The 23,974-nt window shown below is 47.1% G+C and overlaps 3 long non-coding RNA genes across 4 annotated transcripts; all 3 read right to left on the reverse strand.

Annotated features, from left to right (window-relative positions):
* Window positions 1–113: 113 nt before the first annotated feature.
* Window positions 114–1,933, reverse strand: LOC148378247 (uncharacterized). Of its 2 annotated transcripts, XR_015856052.1 has the most exons (4): window positions 1,730–1,933; window positions 1,278–1,471; window positions 1,040–1,153; window positions 114–808 (listed from the first exon to the last, which is right to left on the reverse strand). It is a non-coding gene; the product is annotated as an uncharacterized LOC148378247 (long non-coding RNA). The 2 variants fall into 2 exon arrangements; XR_015856051.1 differs by having other exon boundaries at window positions 114–1,153.
* Window positions 1,934–4,411: 2,478 nt separating this feature from the next.
* Window positions 4,412–5,653, reverse strand: LOC148378248 (uncharacterized). The gene is made up of 3 exons (XR_015856071.1): window positions 5,490–5,653; window positions 5,301–5,377; window positions 4,412–4,833 (listed from the first exon to the last, which is right to left on the reverse strand). It is a non-coding gene; the product is annotated as an uncharacterized LOC148378248 (long non-coding RNA).
* Window positions 5,654–22,241: 16,588 nt separating this feature from the next.
* LOC148378249 (uncharacterized) lies at window positions 22,242–23,149 on the reverse strand. The gene is made up of 4 exons (XR_015856066.1): window positions 22,979–23,149; window positions 22,824–22,894; window positions 22,583–22,687; window positions 22,242–22,438 (listed from the first exon to the last, which is right to left on the reverse strand). It is a non-coding gene; the product is annotated as an uncharacterized LOC148378249 (long non-coding RNA).
* Between the last annotated feature and the right edge of the window lie 825 nt (window positions 23,150–23,974).

The following is a 23,974-nucleotide window of genomic DNA, read 5'->3' on the forward strand; positions in this document are numbered from 1 at the left end:
CTCTTAATTAAAATGCTCGTGCAGGAGCCGAGAGTCAGACTTCATTCGTACAACGGATGGACTCTCCACCTGCAGGTGTCCAAAAGAACTTACTTGTCTCCCGTGTGGTTCTTGCAAAATAAGTTGGAGCGAGCGCAACTCTAACAGGGTGCATTTTGCCACTAGCTGCCTACGGACAATGACGTCGCGCTCGCGGCTCATGGTTGACGGGCTGAGCAGCCGGGCAAGTCCGTCGTTTTCAGCGCACAGCGAGTGGCAAAGGCGCTGACAAAACGGGAGCTTTGAGCTGCTGAAAACGGCAAAACAAGTCTAAAGCGTGTTCAAACGCGTGCGCACAATGCTCCTGCTTGAAAGGTCGGAATTTAAGGGGCCAATTTTTTGGATGGCGGCCGCCGGCCAAGCTTTGGACGGAAAAGGTTTCCTGGCGACAGCGAGCGAGCGCGGCGCTGCCGTACGTGAACCGAGTCGCCTGCCTGAAGACCTTGGACAAGTCGTCGATGATGTGCCGCTGCTCCACAACTTGAAGAAACTCCATTTCACCGTCCTGCTGGCCGCAACCGCGGTCCAGGTCATTGAGCGAACTAGGCCTTCTCTGTGGAACACAAATGCAGTGGACTCTGTTGGCACGCCGCCGTTGTCCGCGTCGACTTACCAAGCTTGCCATCTCCTCGTTCTCCTGGGTGACAAAGCGCACTTTGTTTTCAAGGCGACACAGCACCAGCGAGAGTTCTTCATTCTTCCTGCTCAGGCGTTTGTTTTTGTACAGGAGTGGCAGAAACTGGCTTTCTGTTTCTCTCAGTCGCTTTAGCTGCAAGCATGAAGTGCGGGATGTGAAAGACGCACAACACGCGGGCCAGAACGTATCCATTCCTTTTGCATCGGTTTGAACGGAATCATGGCTTTGGCTCCCAATAAAAGACATCTACCAGGCAACCGACTCGCCGCGCCGCTCAACTAATAAGCAAGCGCAATGGGTGCCTCGCTGGATGGCGCGCATCAAACGTAGCGCAAACCTTCAAGCGTGCCGTCAATAAATTACCAGTTCATTGCGCTCTTCAGAAAGCAGGGCGTTTCGATCCTCCAGTTTCCTGATGACTGCGCTGAGCTCAGCGATTTTCAGATGAAACCGTCGCGTGTCCCGATCCTCCTGAGACTGAAAACGCCCCGCAACACACACACACGAGCACTCGTTCAAAGTTCAAAACTGTTTTTGTGCTACCTTCCTCCAGCAACGAACTAAGTCATGCGTACTGCAAGTGTGTGATGAGGTGGCTTACGCAATGAAGAGGATTGCTAGTAGCGGCGTTGACCCCACTTCCAGGGTAGTTTAGGCCCGCCCTTTGGGAATCCCTCAGGGCAGCGATCTGCTGCTCGGCAGCCTGAGTCTGCAGCTGAAGGCGGTGGACGTGGCCGGCCCCAAGGCTTCATCCAAAACACTAACCGCTCTGTCTTTCAGCTTGATCTCATCCGTCTGGATGTACAAACGGGGAGCGCTCAGGCAGGCGGGCAAACTCATTTGCCAGAATTGTGACAAAAACAAAGAGAGCAACCGGCCAATTTTTTTCTGGAATCGACTAGAACACCTTTGCTGTGACAAAAGCGAAGCGAGCAACCGGACATTTTCTTCTTGTGAAATAGAATAGAATAGAATGCCTTAGGTGTCATTGCACTGCAGGTATACAACGAAATTGGGAACATAGCCACGCACCGCGCATCTGATCAGTCCTACCAGTCGGCGGATCTCCCTCTCGCAGTCTCTCTTGGTTCGGCTCAGCTCCTCCCGATGCTGGTGATGAGCCGATCGGAGCTCGGCCGCTCGGGACTGCCAGGCCGCTGCCAGGGCTTCTTCCGCGCTCCTGGTGGAGGCGACACCGCTCGGTCTCCCGACACCGCCGCGTCTCCTCCACCTCCGCCAGCAAAGCGCCCCCCCTCCTCACCTGAGCAGACATTGCGCCACACCGGGCCGTTGAGACCGCAACGGAGCGCCGCGACGCTTACTGGGGACAAGCTACACAATACGGTAGCGGCCGCATCGAAGCCCGACGTGGCGTGCGGATAGTCAGACACGGATAGAGCGGATCACCTTGTCCATGGAGCCGTCCCTCAGGCTGAGGACCAAGGCATTCAGTCGCTGGATCTCTCCATCTTTGATTTTGATCACTCTCATCAGCTCCATTTCATGCTGCCGCAGTAATGTCTCCCTGGTAATGGCTAACTCTTTCTGCTTCTCCTCATGGAGTTTGCTTTTGAGTTCCGTCATGGCGGCGGTGGCACGGTGGTGCTCCGCCCGCAGGTCCTGACTTCTCTCTCTCTCCAGACAGCTGACCTGACATGACTTAGACTTAGACAAACTTTATTGTCATCTTGTCTGCACATGGTGCATACAAAACGAAATTCCGTTGCATACGTCTTACAACAAAGTAGTGATATTGCAGTTGAATAGAAGTAACATATCCTATGAAAATATATATATATACATATATACTATATATATATATATATATATATATTAAAAATAAGTATAAAGTGCAGCAGTGATAATTATGCAATAGTGCAAGTAGGCAAAACAGTATTCAAGAGTGTGCAGAGGAATGCTAAACCATGTATTAAACTTCTATTTAAAGGGTTTATACAAGTTCAGTAAAGTTGGTAGTGCGAGATAGTGCAAGATAGAGGTCCGTAGTGTCATAAAGTACAGTTCTGTGAATGTGTGATGCAGAGTTCAGTTTAGAGCTCAACAGTTCTAGTGTTCAACAGTCTGATGACAGCAGGGAAAAAGCTGTTGCAGAACCTGGTGGACCTGCAGCGGATGCTGCAAACCTCTTCCCAGAGGGCAGCAGGGAGAACAGTCCATGGTGGGGGTGTGATGGGTCATTGATGATGTTACGGGCACGGGACATGCAGCGCTGAGATGAAATGTCCTGAATGGAGGGAAGAGGAGCCCCTATGATCCTCTCTGCTGTCCTCACCACTCTCCTCACGTTCTTCCAATCGGAGGCGGTGCAGCCTCCACACCACACAGAGAGACAGCTTGTCAGAATGCTCTCTATGGTGCTCCTGTAGAACGTCCTCATGATGGGTGGGGGCAGGTGGGCTCTCCTCATCCTCCGCAGGAAGTACAAGCGCTTCTGTGCCCTCTTGACCAGTGCCGTAGTGTTCATAGTCCAGGTGAGGTCTTCTGTGATGTGGACCCCCAGGAATTTGGTGGTGCTGACCACCTCCACAGCTGAGCTGTTGATGATCAGTGGAGCGTGGTGAGGCTGTTTTTTCCTGAAGTCGACGATGATCTCCTTCATCTTCTCCTCATTCAGGATCAGGCTGTTTTCTCTGCACCAGCCCACCAGCTGCTCCACCTCCTCTCTGTAGTCCAGGTCGTTGTTGTCTCTGATGAGCCCCACCACCGTTGTGTCGTCTGCTGACTTCACGATGTGATTGGTGGTGAACCTGAGGACGCAGTCGTGTGTCATCAGGGTGCACAGCAGGGGGCTCAGGACGCAGCCCTGAAGGGAGCCTGTGCTGAGGGTGATGACATCAGAGGTGTTCTGTCCGACCCGGACTGACTGAGGTCTGTTGGTGAGGAAGTCTAGCAGCCAGTTGCGAAGGGGGGTGTTGAAGCCCAGGTGTTCCAATTTTCCTACCAGATGCTGTGGGATGATGGTGTTAAACGCTGAGCTGAAGTCCAGGAACAGCCTCCGCACATGGGTGTTCTTCTCCTCCAGGTGAGCCAGGCTCAGGTGAAGAACGGAGGAGATGGCGTCCTGAGTGGAGCGGTTTTGCCGGTCGGCAAACTGGAACGGGTCAAATAATAGGGGGAGTCTGGAAACGATGTGACCTTTAAGCAGCCTTTCGAAGCACTTCATCATAACCGGAGTCAGTGCAACAAGCCGGTAATCATTAAATGAGGTGATTTGAGGTTTCTTCGGCACCGGAATGATGGAGGCAGTCTTAAAGCACGCCGGCACTGTGGCTTGGCCCAGCGAGGTGTTAAAAATGTCTGTGATGACCCCAGCCAGATGACTTGCACATTCCCTGAACACACGCCCAGGAATGTTGTCGGGGCCAGGGGCCTTACAGGGGTTGACTCTCCTCAGGGTCTTCAACACATCGGCGGAGTCAAGGCAGAGTACCTCCTCTTCCTGATGGGGGACAGTTTTAACTGCTGGAGTGCCGTTTAGTGCCTCGAACCTCCCAAAGAAGTTATTTAGACCATTTAGAAAGTCAGCATCAACTACACCCACCGGGGGGGGGGGAGGGTGAGTTGTAGTCTGTAATCGCCCGTATGCCTTGCCACATACTCCTGATGTTTTTGACGTCGTGGAAACGATCCTGAAATTTTCGACTGCGGTCTCGCTTCGCTATCCTGATGGCACGGTTCAAGTTGGCTCTCGCTGTCCTCAGTGTCTCCTTGTCGCCAGACTTGAAGGCAGAGTTCCGCGCTCGTAGCGTTTGACGTACCTCCTCAGTCATCCAGGGTCGTTGGTTGCCCCGGGTGATGATATTCTTAGTGGTGCTGACGTCCTCGGTGCATTTGTTGATGTAGGCTGACACAGTCATGGCACACGCATGTCTAATCTACATCGGGAAAACTGGGAGGGAGGGAGGCAGGCAGGGAGGCAGGCAGGGAGGCAGGCAGTGTCTGTCTGTTGAGGTTTTCACCTTGTTCTTCTCCTGCTGAAGTTCTAACTGGACGTCCATCAGTTTGGTTCTCAGCTCGTCATTGGCGGCCTGAAGGGCGTCCGTTCGCTCCGCCTTGGCCCGCCCTGCCGGAGCTCGTTTGGACATCTCTTACTCGAGTCTCGCCCGGTCGTCAGTCAGAGATCACAACATTTGTACCTGGAGAGCACAAACGCAGCGCTGTTTTCCACTGGCTTCGAACTCAACTTCAATCGGTACCGTAACTTACAACATCATAAACATAGAACTAGCTTGACTTATTCATTGAATAAATGCATTTGGTTCTTCAAAACTGCATCACGCAACATAGCGTGACCGAGACGGCCGTTATCCACCTGCGTGAAGTTATTTGGTGAAATGAATGAGATGTTTAAGACACCATCGTTCTGTCTCTATGTAGATGAAGGTAAATAATCGATTGCTGAAGGTCCAAAGGTGTTGTGATAAACAAATAAACATATTAGTGATTAGTGACATATTTGTGATAAACATATTAGGCAGGATAATCACATATGTTAACGTGACTGCCCACACTGTATTTATTTATGGTTATTTGTTAAATCGAGTACTGTTAGACATGAAATAGGAAGTGTTTAACATAAATGGAAGACGAAAGGGGTACTCACCATTGTAGCTCCTGCTGGTCAATGATACGAGCCTCTTCTTGCAGTGGAAAACATACAGCCAACAAACACCGTGGAACCTAAAGGAATGAAATTAAACATTAACATTTAGCCTCAACCAACATTCACAGATACAACGCAACGCAAACTACACAAACGTAAATCTTTTTAAACACAATGAGTTGTACTTACCGTGTACGCTCTAGACGGTCCACTTGCAAGCGGAAAATAAAGATATTTCTGTTGATAATCGTCGTGTTTGTATCCGGTGTCTCGCTCAAGGCCATTGCGCCCACAGATTTGAATTTTGGCGAGAGTTCAGCCTATTGACGTCATTTCCGCGGTGTAATACCCGCATATCTGAAACGGCAAAGTTAAGAGTAGAGTTAAATAAAGTTTTTAGTCAACGCAATAATTTACAACCGTTGACCAGTCGAAATAATCGTCGAAATTTGGCGTCTGTGGCTGGAAGCAGACGCCGAGTTCGACATTCCTCCCAAACGCCACACTCCCTTGCTTTTCAGGGCTAAAAAAAAACAGTTGTAATTACCTTGTACGCTCTAGACGGTCAAGTTGCAAGCTGAAAACAAAAATATTTGCCTTGTTAGTCATCGTGTTACTAACAGCTGTGTCTTGTTTGCCAGAACTGCCGCTTTCCTACTTCCTGTTGCAAGCCACGCCCACAGATTATAATTTTGCCGTGAGTTCCGCCTATTGACGTCATGTCCGCGTCACATGACTGCGACGTAATATTATCTAAAACTGTTTGTGCGGTATTGTGTTGTTCTGTGCGGTATTGTGTTATTCTGTGCGGCGTCGTGTTGTTCTGTGCGGCGTCGTGTTGTTCAGTGCGACGTCGTGTTGTTCAGTGCGGCATGGTGTTGTTCAGTGCGGCATGGTGTTGTTCAGTGCGGCATGGTGTTGTTCAGTGCGGCATAATGTTGTTCAGTGCGGCATAATGTTGTTCAGTGCGGCATGGTGTTGTTCAGTGCGGCATGGTGTTGTTCAGTGCGGCATGGTGTTGTTCAGTGCGGCATAATGTTGTTCAGTGCGCCATAATGTTGTTCAGTGCGGCATGGTGTTGTTCAGTGCGGGATGGTGTTGTTCAGTGCAGGATGGTGTTGTTCAGTGCGGCATGGTGTTGTTCAATGCGGCATGGTGTTGTTCAGTGCGGGATGGTGTTGTTCAGTGCGGCATGGTGTTGTTCAGTGCGGCATAATGTTGTTCAGTGCGGCATGGTGTTGTTCAGTGCGGCATGGTGTTGTTCAGTGCGGCATGGTGTTGTTCAGTGCGGAATGGTGTTGTTCAGTGCGGCATGGTGTTGTTCAGTCCGGGATGGTGTTGTTCAATGCGGGATCGTGTTGTTCAGTGCGGGGTGGTGTTGTTCAGTGCGGGATGGTGTTGTTCAGTGCGGCATGGTGTTGTTCAATGCGGCATGGTGTTGTTCAGTGCGGGATGGTGTTGTTCATTGCGGCATGGTGTTGTTCAGTGCGGCATGGTGTTGTTCAGTGCGGCATGGTGTTGTTCAGTGCGGCATGGTGTTGTTCAGTGCGGCATAATGTTGTTCAGTGCGGCATGGTGTTGTTCAGTGTGGAAAGGTGTTGTTCAGTGCAGGATGGTGTTGTTCAGTGCGGCATGGTGTTGTTCAATGCAGGATCGTGTTGTTCAGTGCAGCATAATGTTGTTCAGTGCAGCATGGTGTTGTTCAGTGCGGCATGGTGTTGTTCAATGCGGCATGGTGTTGTTCACTGCGGGATGGTGTTGTTCAATGCGGGATCGTGTTGTTCAGTGCGGCATAATGTTGTTCAGTGCAGCATGGTGTTGTTCAGTGCGGCATGGTGTTGTTCAGTGCGACATAATGTTGTTTAGTGCGGCATAATGTTGTTCAGTGCGGCATAATGTTGTTCAGTGCGGCATGGTGTTGTTCAGTGCGGCATGGTGTTTTTCAGTGCGGCATGGTGTTGTTCAGTGCAGGATGGTGTTGTTCAGTGCGGCATGGTGTTGTTCAATGCGGCATGGTGTTGTTCAGTGCGGGATGGTGTTGTTCAGTGCAGGATGGTGTTGTTCAGTGCGGCATGGTGTTGTTCAGTGCGGAATGGTGTTGTTCAGTGCGGCATGGTGTTGTTCAGTGCGGCATGGTGTTGTTCAGTGCAGGATGGTGTTGTTCAATGCGGGATCGTGTTGTTCAGTGCGGCATGGTGTTGTTCAGTGCGGCATGGTGTTGTTCAGTGCGGCATAATGTTGTTCAGTGCGGCATGGTGTTGTTCAGTGCGGCATGGTGTTGTTCAGTGCGGCATGGTGTTGTTCAGTGCGGCATGGTGTTGTTCAGTGCGGCATAATGTTGTCCAGTGCGCCATAATGTTGTTCAGTGCGGCATGGTGTTGTTTAGTGCGGGATGGTGTTGTTCAGTGCAGGATGGTGTTGTTCAGTGCGGCATGGTGTTGTTCAATGCGGCATGGTGTTGTTCAGTGCGGGATGGTGTTGTTCAGTGCGGCATGGTGTTGTTCAGTGCGGCATAATGTTGTTCAGTGCGGCATGGTGTTGTTCAGTGCAGCATGGTGTTGTTCAGTGCGGCATGGTGTTGTTCAGTGCGGCATGGTGTTGTTCAGTGCGGAATGGTGTTGTTCAGTGCGGCATGGTGTTGTTCAGTGCGGGATGGTGTTGTTCAATGCGGGATCGTGTTGTTCAGTGCGGGGTGGTGTTGTTCAGTGCAGGATGGTGTTGTTCAGTGCAGGATGGTGTTGTTCAGTGCGGCATGGTGTTGTTCAATGCAGGATCGTGTTGTTCAGTGCAGCATAATGTTGTTCAGTGCAGCATGGTGTTGTTCAGTGCGGCATGGTGTTGTTAAATGCGGCATGGTGTTGTTCAGTGCGGGATGGTGTTGTTCAGTGCGGCATGGTGTTTTTCAGTGTGGCATAATGTTGTTCAGTGCGGCATGGTGTTGTTCAGTGCGGCATGGTGTTGTTCAGTGCAGGATGGTGTTGTTCAGTGCGGCATGGTGTTGTTCAATGCAGGATCGTGTTGTTCAGTGCAGCATAATGTTGTTCAGTGCAGCATGGTGTTGTTCAGTGCGGCATGGTGTTGTTCAATGCGGCATGGTGTTGTTCACTGCGGGATGGTGTTGTTCAATGCGGGATCGTGTTGTTCAGTGCGGCATAATGTTGTTCAGTGCAGCATGGTGTTGTTCAGTGCGGCATGGTGTTGTTCAGTGCGACATAATGTTGTTTAGTGCGGCATAATGTTGTTCAGTGCGGCATGGTGTTGTTCAGTGCGGCATGGTGTTGTTCAGTGCGGCATGGTGTTGTTCAGTGCGGCATGGTGTTGTTCAGTGCAGGATGGTGTTGTTCAGTGCGGCATGGTGTTGTTTAATGCGGCATGGTGTTGTTCAGTGCGGGATGGTGTCGTTCAGTGCAGGATGGTGTCGTTCAGTGCGGCATGGTGTTGTTCAGTGCGGAATGGTGTTGTTCAGTGCGGCATGGTGTTGTTCAGTGCGGCATGGTGTTGTTCAGTGCAGGATGGTGTTGTTCAATGCGGGATCGTGTTGTTCAGTGCGGCATGGTGTTGTTCAGTGCGGCATGGTGTTGTTCAGTGCGGCATAATGTTGTTCAGTGCGGCATGGTGTTGTTCAGTGCGGCATGGTGTTGTTCAGTGCGGCATGGTGTTGTTCAGTGCGGCATGGTGTTGTTCAGTGCGGCATAATGTTGTCCAGTGCGCCATAATGTTGTTCAGTGCGGCATGGTGTTGTTTAGTGCGGGATGGTGTTGTTCAGTGCAGGATGGTGTTGTTCAGTGCGGCATGGTGTTGTTCAATGCGGCATGGTGTTGTTCAGTGCGGGATGGTGTTGTTCAGTGCGGCATGGTGTTGTTCAGTGCGGCATAATGTTGTTCAGTGCGGCATGGTGTTGTTCAGTGCGGCATGGTGTTGTTCATTGCGGCATGGTGTTGTTCAGTGCGGCATGGTGTTGTTCAGTGCGGAATGGTGTTGTTCAGTGCGGCATGGTGTTGTTCAGTGCGGGATGGTGTTCAATGCGGGATCGTGTTGTTCAGTGCGGGGTGGTGTTGTTCAGTGCAGGATGGTGTTGTTCAGTGCAGGATGGTGTTGTTCAGTGGGGCATGGTGTTGTTCAATGCAGGATCGTGTTGTTCAGTGCAGCATAATGTTGTTCAGTGCAGCATGGTGTTGTTCAGTGCGGCATGGTGTTGTTCAATGCGGCATGGTGTTGTTCAGTGCGGGATGGTGTTGTTCAGTGCGGCATGGTGTTTTTCAGTGCGGCATAATGTTGTTCAGTGCGGCATGGTGTTGTTCAGTGCGGCATGGTGTTGTTCAGTGCGACATAATGTTGTTCAGTGCGGCATAATGTTGTTCAGTGCGGCATGGTGTTGTTCAGTGCGGCATGGTGTTGTTCAGTGCGGCATGGTGTTGTTCAGTGCGGCATGGTGTTGTTCAGTGCAGGATGGTGTTGTTCAGTGCAGGATGGTGTTGTTCAATGCGGCATGGTGTTGTTCAGTGCGGGATGGTGTTGTTCAGTGCAGGATGGTGTTGTTCAGTGCGGCATGGTGTTGTTCAGTGCGGAATGGTGTTGTTCAGTGCGGCATGGTGTTGTTCAGTGCGGCATGGTGTTGTTCAGTGCAGGATGGTGTTGTTCAATGCGGGATGGTGTTGTTCAGTGCGGGATGGTGTTGTTCAGTGCAGGATGGTGTTGTTCAGTGCGGCATGGTGTTGTTCAATGCGGCATGGTGTTGTTCAGTGCAGGATGGTGTTGTTCAGTGCGGCATGGTGTTGTTCAATGCGGCATGGTGTTGTTCAATGCGGCATGGTGTTGTTCAGTGCGGCATGGTGTTGTTCAGTGCGGCATGGTGTTGTTCAGTGCAGCGTAATGTTGTTCAGTGCGGCATGGTGTTGTTCAGTGCGGAATGGTGTTGTTCAGTGCGGCATGGTGTTGTTCAGTGCAGGATGGTGTTGTTCAGTGCGGCATGGTGTTGCTCAGTGCGGCATGGTGTTGTTCAGTGCGGGATGGTGTTGTTCATTGCGGCATGGTGTTGTTCAGTGCGGCATGGTGTTGTTCAGTGCGGCATGGTGTTGTTCAGTGCGGCATAATGTTGTTCAGTGCGCCATAATGTTGTTCAGTGCGGCATGGTGTTGTTCAGTGCGGGATGGTGTTGTTCAGTGCAGGATGGCGTTGTTCAGTGCGGCATGGTGTTGTTCAGTGCGGCATGGTGTTGTTCAGTGCGGCATAATGTTGTTCAGTGCGGCATAATGTTGTTCAGTGCGGGATGGTGTTGTTCATTGCGGCATGGTGTTGTTCAGTGCGGCATGGTGTTGTTCAGTGCGGGATGGTGTTGTTCAGTGCAGGATGGTGTTGTTCAGTGCGGCATGGTGTTGTTCAGTGCGGCATGGTGTTGTTCATTTCGGCATAATGTTGTTCAGTGCGGCATAATGTTGTTCAGTGCGGCATAATGTTGTTCAGTGCGGCATAATGTTGTTCAGTGCGGGATGGTGTTGTTCATTGCGGCATGGTGTTGTTCAGTGCGGCATGGTGTTGTTCAGTGCGGCATGGTGTTGTTCAGTGCGGCATAATGTTGTTCAGTGCGGCATAATGTTGTTCAGTGCGGCATGGTGTTGTTCAGTGCGGGATGGTGTTGTTCAGTGCGGGATGGTGTTGTTCAGTGCGGCATGGTGTTCAATGCGGAATGGTGTTGTTCAGTGCAGGATGGTGTTGTTCAGTGCGGCATGGTGTTGTTCAGTGCGGCATAATGTTGTTCAGTGCGGCATGGTGTTGTTCAGTGCGGCATGGTGTTGTTCAGTGCGGCATGGTGTTGTTCAGTGCGGCATAATGTTGTTCAGTGCGGCATGGTGTTGTTCAGTGCGGCATGGTGTTGTTCAGTGCGGCATGGTGTTGTTCAGTGCGGCATGGTGTTGTTCAGTGCGGGATGGTGTTGTTCAGTGCAGGATGGTGTTGTTCAGTGCGGCATGGTGTTGTTCAGTGCGGCATGGTGTTGTTCATTTCGGCATAATGTTGTTCAGTGCGGCATAATGTTGTTTAGTGCGGCATGGTGATGTTCAGTGCGGGATGGTGTTGTTCAGTGCGTTATAATGTTGTTCAGTGCGGCATGGTGTTGTTCAGTGCGGCATGGTGTTGTTCAGTGCGGCATGGTGTTGTTCAGTGCGGCATAATGTTGTTCAGTGCGGCATAATGTTGTTCAGTGCGGCATGGTGTTGTTCAGTGCGGGATGGTGTTGTTCAGTGCGGGATGGTGTTGTTCAGTGCGGCATGGTGTTCAATGCGGAATGGTGTTGTTCAGTGCAGGATGGTGTTGTTCAGTGCGGCATGGTGTTGTTCAGTGCGGCATAATGTTGTTCAGTGCGGCATGGTGTTGTTCAGTGCGGCATGGTGTTGTTCAGTGCGGCATGGTGTTGTTCAGTGCGGCATAATGTTGTTCAGTGCGGCATGGTGTTGTTCAGTGCGGCATGGTGTTGTTCAGTGCGGCATAATGTTCAGTGCGGCATAATGTTGTTCAGTGCGGCATAATGTTGTTCAGTGCGGCATGGTGTTGTTCAGTGCGGGATGGTGTTGTTCAGTGCAGGATGGTGTTGTTCAGTGCGGCATGGTGTCTTTCAGTGCGGCATGGTGTCGTTCAGTGCGGCATGGTGTCTTTCAGTGCGGCATGGTGTCGTTCAGTGAGGCATGGTGTTGTTCAGTGCGGCATGGTGTTGTTTAGTGCGGCATGGTGTTGTTCAGTGCGGGATGGTGTTGTTCAGTGTGGCATGGTGTTCAGTGCGGCATGGTGTTGTTCAGTGCGGTATCGTGTTGTTCAGTGCGGTATCGTGTTTCTCAGTGCGGTATCGTGTTGTTCAGTGCAGTATCGTTGTGTTGTTCGTATTGTGTTTAACACTTAGCCTCTAACACTTAGCCTCTAACACTTAGCCTCTAGCATCTAGAAGGTAAATAAATAGGAAGGAAGGACTCACCGGTGACGTCTTCGCCCACGTCCAAGCGTTGTACTTTGTATTTTCATCCTTCTGACAGTGGAAAACATAGCCAACAAACACCGTGGTACCTAAACGAATGAAAGAAAACTATCATTTGGCCACAACCAACATTCACAGATACAACACAATGTGACGTGCGGGGTTGAGGTTAAAGGTTGAGTGAAGGGCCCTCGTTTTAAACTACTTTTTTGAAAAGGATTGGGAACAAGTAAGACGTATTTAATTTATTTAATGGGAAGTAGTAAGAGCTATTGAATTTAATCTATGTATTATATTCTATTGTATTGTATTCTGTTGTATTCTTTTGGATTGTATTCACACTAACCCCACTAAAACTTCAGCCCACAAAAACTCGCCTCTGGCGCCTAGCCTCTGGCACTTAGCCTCTAACACTTAGCCTTTAACACTTAGCCTTTAACACTTAGCCTTTAACACTTAGCCTAGAAGGTGAATAAATAGGGTTAAAGGTTGAGTGAAGGGACCTCGTTTTAAACTACTTTTTTGTAAAGGAGTGGGAACAAGTAAGACGTATTTAATTTATTTAATGGGAAGTAGTAAGACTTATTAAATTTATTTAATCTACTTTTCTTCCCAGGCAAAATTTGATGTGCTGCAATTCCAAATTTCCAAAGTGAATGAAGGAATGAAGTCCTTTAAATTATGATTTTGTATAAATACTAGGCATTAACACAAAATCGACGGCACAAAATGGGCAGACTTTACTTGTTTGAAAAGGACTGGTTACAAGACAGACTTTTTTAATTTATTTAATGGGAAGAAGACTTATTTAGTTTAATTGATCTATTTTTGTTCCCTGGCAAAATTCGATTTGCTGCAATTCCAAATTTCCAAAGTGAATGAAGGAAAGAAGTCGTTTAAATTATGATTTTGTTTAAATACTAGGCATAGACACAAAATCTACGGCACAAAATGGGCAGACTTTACTTGTTTGAAGAGGACTGGTTACAAGACAGACTTTTCTGATTTATTTAATGGGAAGAAGACTTATTTAGTTTATTTAATCTATTTTTGTTCCCTGGCAAAATTGGATTTGCTGAAATTGTATTTTGCCAAATCTTGCCTTGAGACCTGATAGGAAGTATTAAACGCTTAGTTAAATCAATACAAGTTGGTAATAAGAGCGAGTAATGTTGGTTGAACCGATGAATGAAGGTTGAAAGCAATTTAAATTATGACTTTGTATAAATACTAGATATTAACAGAACATCTACTGCGCGAAATGGGCAGAGTTTACTTGTTTGAGAAGGAGTGGCTTATTCAAAACTAAGATTTATTTAATCTGTTTGTTCCCAGGCAAAATTGGATGTGATGCAATTCCAAATTTCACCACATGATGGTGCCCAATTTTGACTTCATAGGACATATTAAACACTTAGCTTGTTATTATGTTCAAGGTAATCAGATTTGTTTATTATTCTAATGGCCTCTTCAAAACTATTCTGGATTACTACTTTGGATCTATTCTACATTACTTGGCAACAACATACTCTGTAACAGATTAGGCAGTATAATCATATCTGTTAACTTGAGAGTGCCCACACTCAATCTACTTATCGTGATGTGTTAAATCAATTACTGTTAGACATTATTTGTCTGATAATCTACCAAATCTTTGAATTGAAGAATTTGTGATTTAATTAATAGCTTGTTGTTATGTTAAGGGTAATCAGACTTGTATATAATTCTAATGGCCTTCTTTTGAAAACTATTCTGAATTACAACTTTGGATCTTATATTACTTTGCAACAATCTACTCCGTGACAGATTAGGCAGTATAATCACATATGTTAACTTCAGTGCCCACACTGTATTTATTTATGGTTATTTGTTAAATCAAGTACTGTTAGACATGAAATAGGAAGTGTTTAACATAAATGTTATGGCTACTCACCATTGTAGCTCGCTCCTGGTCAATGATACGAGCCTCTTCTTGCAGTGGAAAACTTGCAGCCAACAAACACCGTGGAACCTAAAGGAATGAAATTAAACAGTAACATTTCGCCTCGACCAATTTTCACACGTACAACGCAACGCGGCTACACTTCTGCTATTACAAACGTAAATCTCCTTAAACACAATGAGTGTTACTTACCGTGTACGCTCTAGACGGTCCAGTTGCAAGCAGAAAATAAAGATATTTCTGTTGATAATCGTCGCTGCTCAGTGGCTCACGGCCATCGCGCCAACAGATTTGAATTTTGGCGGAGGTTCGGGCAATTACGTCATATCCACGGCACATGACTGCGACGTAATACCCGCTTATCTGAAACGGCAGTTAAAAGTAGAGTTACATCAAGTTTTCTTGGAACCTAAACGAATGAAAGAAAACTATCATTTGGCCACAACCAACATTCACAGATACAACACAACGTGCGGGGTTGGGGTTAAAGATTGAGTGAAGGGCCCTCGTTTTAAACTACTGTTTTGAAAAGGAGTGGGAACAAGTAAGACGTATTTAATTTATTTAATGGGAAGTAGTAAGACTTATTAAATTTATTTAATCTACTTTTCTTCCCAGGCAAAATTTGATGTGCTGCAATTCCAAATTTCCAAAGTGAATGAAGGAATGAAGTCCTTTAAATTATGATTTTGTATAAATACTAGGCATTAACACAAAATCGACGGCACAAAATGGGCAGACTTTACTTGTTTGAAAAGGACTGGTTACAAGACAGACTTTTTTAATTTATTTAATGGGAAGAAGACTTATTTAGTTTAATTGATCTATTTTTGTTCCCTGCCAAAATTCGATTTGCTGCAATTCCAAATTTCCAAAGTGAATGAAGGAAAGAAGTCGTTTAAATTATGATTTTGTTTAAATACTAGGCATAGACACAAAATCTACGGCACAAAATGGGCAGACTTTACTTGTTTGAAGAGGACTGGTTACAAGACAGACTTTTCTGATTTATTTAATGGGAAGAGGACTTATTTAGTTTATTTAATCTATTTTTGTTCCCTGGCAAAATTGGATTTGCTGAAATTGTATTTTGCCAAATCTCGATTTGAGACCTGATAGGAAGTATTAAACGCTTAGTTAAATCAATACAAGTTGGTAATAAGAGTAATGTTGGTTGAACCGATGAATGAAGGTTGAAAGCAATTTAAATTATGACTTTGTATAAATACTAGATATTAACAGAACATCTACTGCGCAAAATGGGCAGAGTTTACTTGTTTGAGAAGGAGTGGCTTATTCAAAACTAAGATTTATGTAATCTGTTTGTTCCCAGGCAAAATTGGATGTGATGCAATTCCAAATTTCACCACATGATGGTGCCCAATTTTGACTTCATAGGACATATTAAACACTTAGCTTGTTATTATGTTCAAGGTAATCAGATTTGTTTATCATTCTAATGGCCTCTTCAAAACTATTCTGGATTACTACTTTGGATCTATTCTACATTACTTGGCAACAACATACTCTGTAACAGATTAGGCAGTATAATCACATATGTTAACTTGAGAGTGCCCACACTCAATCTACTTATCGTGATGTGTTAAATCAATTACTGTTAGACATTATTTGTCTGATAATCTACCAAATCTTTGAATTGAAGAATTTGTGATTTAATTAATAGCTTGTTCAGGGTAATCAGACTTGTATATAATTCTAATGGCCTTCTTTTGAAAACTATTCTGAATTACAACTTTGGATCTTATATTACTTTGCAACAATCTACTCCGTGACAGATTAGGCAGTATAATCACATATGTTAACTTCAGTGCCCACACTGTATTTATTTATGGTTATTTGTTAAATCAAGTACTGTTAGACATGAAATAGGAAGTGTTTAACATAAATGTTATGGCTACTCACCATTGTAGCTCGCTCCTGGTCAATGATACGAGCCTCTTCTTGCAGTGGAAAACTTGCAGCCAACAAACACCGTGGAACCTAAAGGAATGAAATTAAACATTAACATTTCGCCTCGACCAATTTTCACACGTACAACGCAACGCGGCTACACTTCTGCTATTACAAACGTAAATCTCCTTAAACACAATGAGTGTTACTTACCGTGTACGCTCTAGACGGTCCAGTTGCAAGCAGAAAATAAAGATATTTCTGTTGATAATCGTCGCTGCTCAGTGGCTCACGGCCATCGCGCCAACAGATTTGAATTTTGGCGGAGGTTCGGGCAATTACGTCATATCCGCGGCATTTGACTGCGACGTAATACCCGCTTATCTGAAACGGCAGTTAAAAGTAGAGTTACATCAAGTTTTCTTGGAACCTAAACGAATGAAAGAAAACTATCATTTGGCCACAACCAACATTCACAGATACAACACAACGTGCGGGGTTGAGGTTAAAGATTGAGTGAAGGGCCCTCGTTTTAAACTACTGTTTTGAAAAGGAGTGGGAACAAGTAAGACGTATTTAATTTATTTAATGGGAAGTAGTAAGACTTATTAAATTTATTTAATCTACTTTTCTTCCCAGGCAAAATTTGATGTGCTGCAATTCCAAATTTCCAAAGTGAATGAAGGAATGAAGTCCTTTAAATTATGATTTTGTATAAATACTAGGCATTAACACAAAATCGACGGCACAAAATGGGCAGACTTTACTTGTTTGAAAAGGACTGGTTACAAGACAGACTTTTTTAATTTATTTAATGGGAAGAAGACTTATTTAGTTTAATTGATCTATTTTTGTTCCCTGCCAAAATTCGATTTGCTGCAATTCCAAATTTCCAAAGTGAATGAAGGAAAGAAGTCGTTTAAATTATGATTTTGTTTAAATACTAGGCATAGACACAAAATCTACGGCACAAAATGGGCAGACTTTACTTGTTTGAAGAGGACTGGTTACAAGACAGACTTTTCTGATTTATTTAATGGGAAGAGGACTTATTTAGTTTATTTAATCTATTTTTGTTCCCTGGCAAAATTGGATTTGCTGAAATTGTATTTTGCCAAATCTCGATTTGAGACCTGATAGGAAGTATTAAACGCTTAGTTAAATCAATACAAGTTGGTAATAAGAGCGAGTAATGTTGGTTGAACCGATGAATGAAGGTTGAAAGCAATTTAAATTATGACTTTGTATAAATACTAGATATTAACAGAACATCTACTGCGCAAAATGGGCAGAGTTTACTTGTTTGAGAAGGAGTGGCTTATTCAAAACTAAGATTTATGTAATCTGTTTGTTCCCAGGCAAAATTGGATGTGATGCAATTCCAAATTTCACCACATGATGGTGCCCAATTTTGACTTCATAGGACATATTAAACACTTAGCTTGTTATTATGTTCAAGGTAATCAGATTTGTTTATCATTCTAATGGCCTCTTCAAAACTATTCTGGATTACTACTTTGGATCTATTCTACATTACTTGGCAACAACATACTCTGTAACAGATTAGGCAGTATAATCACATATGTTAACTTGAGAGTGCCCACACTCAATCTACTTATCGTGATGTGTTAAATCAATTACTGTTAGACATTATTTGTCTGATAATCTACCAAATCTTTGAATTGAAGAATTTGTGATTTAATTAATAGCTTGTTCAGGGTAATCAGACTTGTATATAATTCTAATGGCCTTCTTTTGAAAACTATTCTGAATTACAACTTTGGATCTTATATTACTTTGCAACAATCTACTCCGTGACAGATTAGGCAGTATAATCACATATGTTAACTTCAGTGCCCACACTGTATTTATTTATGGTTATTTGTTAAATCAAGTACTGTTAGACATGAAATAGGAAGTGTTTAACATAAATGTTATGGCTACTCACCATTGTAGCTCGCTCCTGGTCAATGATATGAGCCTCTTCTTGCAGTGGAAAACTTGCAGCCAACAAACACCGTGGAACCTAAAGGAATGAAATTAAACATTAACATTTCGCCCGGACCAACATTCACACGTACAACGCAACGCGGCTACACTTCTGCTATTACAAACGTAAATCTCCTTAAACACAACGAGTGTTACTTACCGTGTACGCTCTAGGCAAAATTGGATGTGATGCAATTCCAAATCTATCTGAAACGGCAGTTAAAAGTAGAGTTACATCAAGTTTTCTTTTTTAATCAACACAATCATTTACAACCGTTGACCAGAAAGAATCGTCGAAATTCGACGTCCCCCACAAACGCCACGCTCACTCGCTTTTCAGGGCAACAAAAGTACTTCTTTTTAAAAACGATGAGTTGTACTTACCGTGTACGCTCTGGACGGTCCAGTTGCAAGCAGAAAATAAAAATATTTCTCTTGTTAGTCGTATGTTACCATCCGCTGTGTCTTTGTCAACATCGCCGCCATTTTCCTACTTCCTGCTGCGAGCCACGCCCACGGATTTAAATTTGGGCGGAAGCTCTTTCCATTGGCGTCGTTTTCGCGTATAGCAAATCCGATTGGTTGGGAAGGGGGCACGGTTATGCAGCCGAGGAGTCCTGTGATCGGTGGGATGTAAAGTAGGCGTCGACGTCACGTCCGCGTCACGTGACCACGACGTGGCAGACGTCAAATAGCAACCGCTGTTTTGTTTAGTAGACTTACAGTTGTTATGCATTGACATAATGGCGCACACACCAAATAGATTTAAATAAATTAAATAATTCTTCTGCCCACTCTCTTTTAAACAAGTTAACTCTCCCCGCGGATTTGAATTCCGGCGAAAGTTACGCCCATCGACGTCACGTATGTCACGTGACCACGACGTGGCAGATGTCATATAGCAACCGCTGTTTTGTTTAGTAGATTTACAGTTGTTATGCATTGGCATAATGGTGTGCACTCAAAATAGATTTAAATAAATTAAATATTTCTTCTGCCTACTCCCTTTTAAACAAGTTAACTCTGCCCACGTCCATTGACGTCTTGTCTGCGTCACGTGACCACGACGTAGCGACGTCATATAGTAACCGCTGTTTTGACCAGTAGACTTAGTTATTATGCGTTGACATAATGGCGCACTGGTTAGCATGGCCACCTCTTAAGCATGATGATGCGGGTTCGACGCCTGATCAATGTTAGCATGGAGTGAGCTGAAGTGCATGGCGCTGAAGATTTGAATCTTTGAAATGCGCTGAGGTCTGACATATCAGGCAGAATGGTTTGCCATCACGTTCAACAAAAAATAGAAACTTTCCCACTCTGATTAAAACGTCCTGTGTTCATCTACGTATTTTCGTTTTGCTGTGCATCTTTTCCCTGCCATTTCGAGAGCCCAATTGACACTCATAGTTTAAAGAAATGTGTTTGCCCATCCTACTTTGTGGAATTTCACCACATGCGCTTTTGACCAAAATACCAAATTGAACTCAAGTGAAGCCAACACGCACAACCCCCCCCCCCCCCCCCCCCCACACACACACACACACACACACAAATGTTGATATGAACATAAAAGAGCCGCATGCGGTTCGGGAGTTGCGGCTTGGCCAAACCTGTACTATACAACTTTATTTGTATAAAATTTTCACAACAGCTGTCACACAAACAAAGCGGGAAAAACCGAAGACGTGCGTGTTCCGCCCACGCTGGATTTATTTGCACCTTTGAAAAGACACCGTATTGCCGCAGATGTGGCAAAGAGTACTTTTGGGCATCTGAGACGGAAGGATGTCCAAAGCATCACGTCACCTGCTCTGGTAGGCATGGTGGTGGGACGTTGAGGTCAACCGCTTTGGGGTTGGCTGACTCTTTGATCGCAGGATGCCACACACTTGAAGACAGAAGCAGAAAAGCAGAGCTAAATGCAAAATGTACTCACCGGTGACTCCAATTTTTTTCCCCCCTGAAGAAACAGCTGGACGGGTGGCCCCGGCTGGCCAGTGGGACTCTTGTTATTCTGACCCTTTTTAGTGCGCGTTTGGGGCAACAACCGTTTTTTGTGGCGCTCTCTTCTGGTTCAAAAGTGCCCTGCATGTGAATTTGCTTTTCCTGCCTTCTGATTGGATGAGCGCCGGTGTGACGCGGTGCCTCTGTCACCGTGGCGGGGGGTATACGTTGGCATCGGAGCGTCTGCCAACGTCTGAGACCGGCTGGCAGTGTATCGGAGGTGTCGAGTGCGGTGCCGCTGGAGCTCACTCACCAGCTGGTGTTAGGGCCACAGAATGAAGGCCAAGGAGAAGAATAGAAAGAGAAACAGAAACTTCTCCTCCAATTGTTTGATTTGTCTCTTCTGAGCTTCGATGAATTCTTTCAGCTCTTTGTTCCTCTAGGACGGACAAATGGAAAGTGGCATTCAAAAGCCAGTAAGCGTGCAAGTAAGTGCCGGGCTGGCTTTGGGCCCTTACCTGTTGCGCGCTGTGCAGCAGATCCATTCTCTCTTGGAGGATGCAAGCGTCGCGCTCCCTCAACTCGCACATCAGGGCTCGCTTCCATTGGTCCACGGCGCTCCTAAGCTCTTCTCTCTGATCCGCCGTCAGCACGTCATTCACGCCAGCGTGGCTGGCTTTTTCGCCGTCCGTGGCGGGGCAGTCCCGCTGCGGTAGCGCCTCGTACAACATGGCCTCCAGCTCCAGGATCCTCTGGGCCGCAATCCTCGTCCATCAGTGGTCCGGCGGGAGATTTGAGGGCGGCTTACCTTATGAGCCTGGTCCATGGAACACTTCCTGAAGTCCAACTCTTCATCCAGGTAGCCCTTCTGCTTGCAGAACATATCCTAGCACAGCTCAAGGTCAGAATTGTTGGGGCACATTGCCGGAGTTCCCCTTGGCTGATGTCGCGTGTCTGTCTACCTTCTCACTTTCAATGTCCAACATCTTCTGTTGAAGTGCTGACTTGGTCACTTTGATGTATTCTAACCACTGAGGAAAGGCTGCTGTCACATAAGCAGAATGCGAGAGCGTGCGTGGACGTGCGCGTTACCTTCTCGGCTAGGGTGAGAAGGGTCCTGGCGTGAATCACGACCACCTGCTCCTCGTTGGTGAGATTCTGCAAGAGCCCAAAGGCACAGCGTCAACAAGCTTCTTTCAGCGCAAAGCCTTCCAAAAGTCACATTTGAGCCGCCGAGTCTCGTGGAGTGCGAACATAAGGAGTTCGACATACACTTACGGCGTTATAGCCCAGGATGTCCAGCTTCTTCATCAGATCACTGATGACGATGTCCGGGGGAAAGGCGCAAGGAGCAATGTAAGGTGTTCTGGGACCTCGGGTTAAGGTTAGGGTTGCGAGGGACGCCTTACGTACGCTCACGCCCTCGGCCTCGCAGTAGATCTGCAAAGGGCTGAGGCCGTCTGGGAAACGGACTTGCAGAAACTTCAAGACGGGGGAGCGCCACTCCCTCTCCTGAAAGGCAGAGGCATGCATCCATCCGTCCGTCCGTCCGTCCGTCCGTCCGTCACATCTCTGGCCTCAACACGCTTGTGCGAGTCTTCCCACCTCCAGCTCCAGGATGCGGAACTCAAGCAGTTCGTTTTGGTCTCGGATATCCTGGATGTGCTCTTTCAGACGCGCTTCTTCCGCCTCCATCCGCCTGACCTGAAAAGACAGTCAGACCTCATCTGCGGGGCTTCCCGACAGGTGTGACGCCAAGCGACTCCGCCCAGCGCCTTTCTTTCCGTCACCTTTTCGGCCAACTGCTGATTGCTCTGACGCAGCAGCTGCTTCTCCTCCACCCACTTGACATTCTAGAAGAGACAAACGCGTGGACAGCTTTGGAATGTTGTGTCATTTTCATCCACAAATTCTTTGGTTGACTGGAAAATGACATTTGCTTTTCTCCGCATTTTCCCAGCCACGTTCGGGGGGGGGGGGGGGGGGGGTTGGTCCAGTAATGCCAGACGGATGAGTGACTGAAGAATGTAGCTATTTTGTCTGAGAAAAAGGTGTGCTCATTGATGAGCTTACCTGTCCTTGTTGCTTCAGCGCTGACTCCAGATCTGCTACTCTGCTTTGATAGTGACCCATTTCTACCATCAGCTTTTCTCTGGTCTGAAAGGAGGAGGAGGGAGGCTCCTCCTCCTCCTTTCAGACCAGAGAACACCCGAGGCTGGGTGAGAACGGGGAGGCTGCGACCCGGCCGGGGGTTGCGGGAAGGGGCGCCACCTTGATCTCCTTCTCGGCGTCGTAGTCCCCTTTCGCTGGTCTGGGCTAGCAGAGCGTAGGCTCGTTGCAGCGCTTGATATTCTTGCGTCAGCTGGCGGTAGCGAAGCTCCGCCTCTTCATGCACACACCAATGCAACACAGCACTAGTACCAGAATCAGTCAGACCGGCGACAAAGCACCCGCGACGCAAAGACGAGTCCGATTCCAGGCTGAAGAGGAATGTTTGGTGCCAATACGCTGGCAGAAATGGCGGGCTACCTCTTCGGGTTCCGTGTCGGGGGTTCTGTCGGTGTGAAAAGACAAGGACGATCCGTACGAGTCCACCAACACGTCTTCGTCGTAGCCGTAAAATGTTTCGATGACCTGCGGGCGCGGAAGCAAACATCTCTCTGAACAAACTGAAGCGACACCTCACGATGAATCGACGAGAGGAACGATAGCGAGAAAAAGGCCATTTCATCTTGCGCAACACCAAGCAGCCGCAAACAAACAGACTCACCTTGCAGGACCTCACGCTTTGTTCCTCCTCAGAGATTCTCGACGTCGGTATCGTAGCAGCAAATCTCTCTCCTGTCGACACAAATAATCCGCCTTTGAGATTCTTTGGATGCAAAGGGAACGAACGGCTCCGGCGCAGAAACAAACGCGACTCACAATGACATTTCTGACATGAGCTCCTGTCTCCAGAGCCTGAAAAACACGTCACCGGCGATGATTGGAGGGACGCTCGTCTTTTCCAAAAGTGACAACTACAGGGTGTGTCAGGGTTTTCCAGATTATCTTTATCGTATCATTGTGTTGCTTTGACTTTGACTGCGACCTGTAATAAATAATATTATTTATCCCTTATTTATCCCTATCGCTTATCCCTTCCTACACAAAGTCGTAAAACACCCCTTGCTATGTTTTGACTAGAGGTCAAGGGCTTCCTCTATTCAATCCACTCTTACACCCACCCTGTTTCTCTTAATTAAAATGCTCGTGCAGGAGCCGAGAGTCAGACTTCATTCGTACAACGGATGGACTCTCCACCTGCAGGTGTCCAAAAGAACTTACTTGTCTCCCGTGTGGTTCTTGCAAAATAAGTTGGAGCGAGCGCAACTCTAACAGGGTGCATTTTGCCACTAGCTGCCTACGGACAATGACGTCGCGCTCGCGGCTCATGGTTGACGGGCTGAGCAGCCGGGCAAGTCCGTCGTTTTCAGCGCACAGCGAGTGGCAAAGGCGCTGACAAAACGGGAGCTTTGAGCTGCTGAAAACGGCAAAACAAGTCTAAAGCGTGTTCAAACGCGTGCGCACAATGCTCCTGCTTGAAAGGTCGGAATTTAAGGGGCCAATTTTTTGGATGGCGGCCGCCGGCCAAGCTTTGGACGGAAAAGGTTTCCTGGCGACAGCGAGCGAGCGCGGCGCTGCCGTACGTGCACCGAGTCGCCTGCCTGAAGACCTTGGACAAGTCGTCGATGATGTGCCGCTGCTCCACAACTTGAAGGAACTCCATTTCACCGTCCTGCTGGCCGCAACCGCGGTCCAGGTCATTGAGCGAACTAGGCCTTCTCTGTGGAACACAAATGCAGTGGACTCTGTTGGCACGCCGCCGTTGTCCGCGTCGACTTACCAAGCTTGCCATCTCCTCGTTCTCCTGGGTGACAA

This window comes from Syngnathus floridae, unplaced genomic scaffold (genome assembly GCF_059516105.1).
Source record: "Syngnathus floridae isolate MCC-2025c unplaced genomic scaffold, RoL_Sflo_1.0 HiC_scaffold_56, whole genome shotgun sequence".
NCBI classification, from domain to species: Eukaryota; Metazoa; Chordata; class Actinopteri; order Syngnathiformes; family Syngnathidae; genus Syngnathus; species Syngnathus floridae.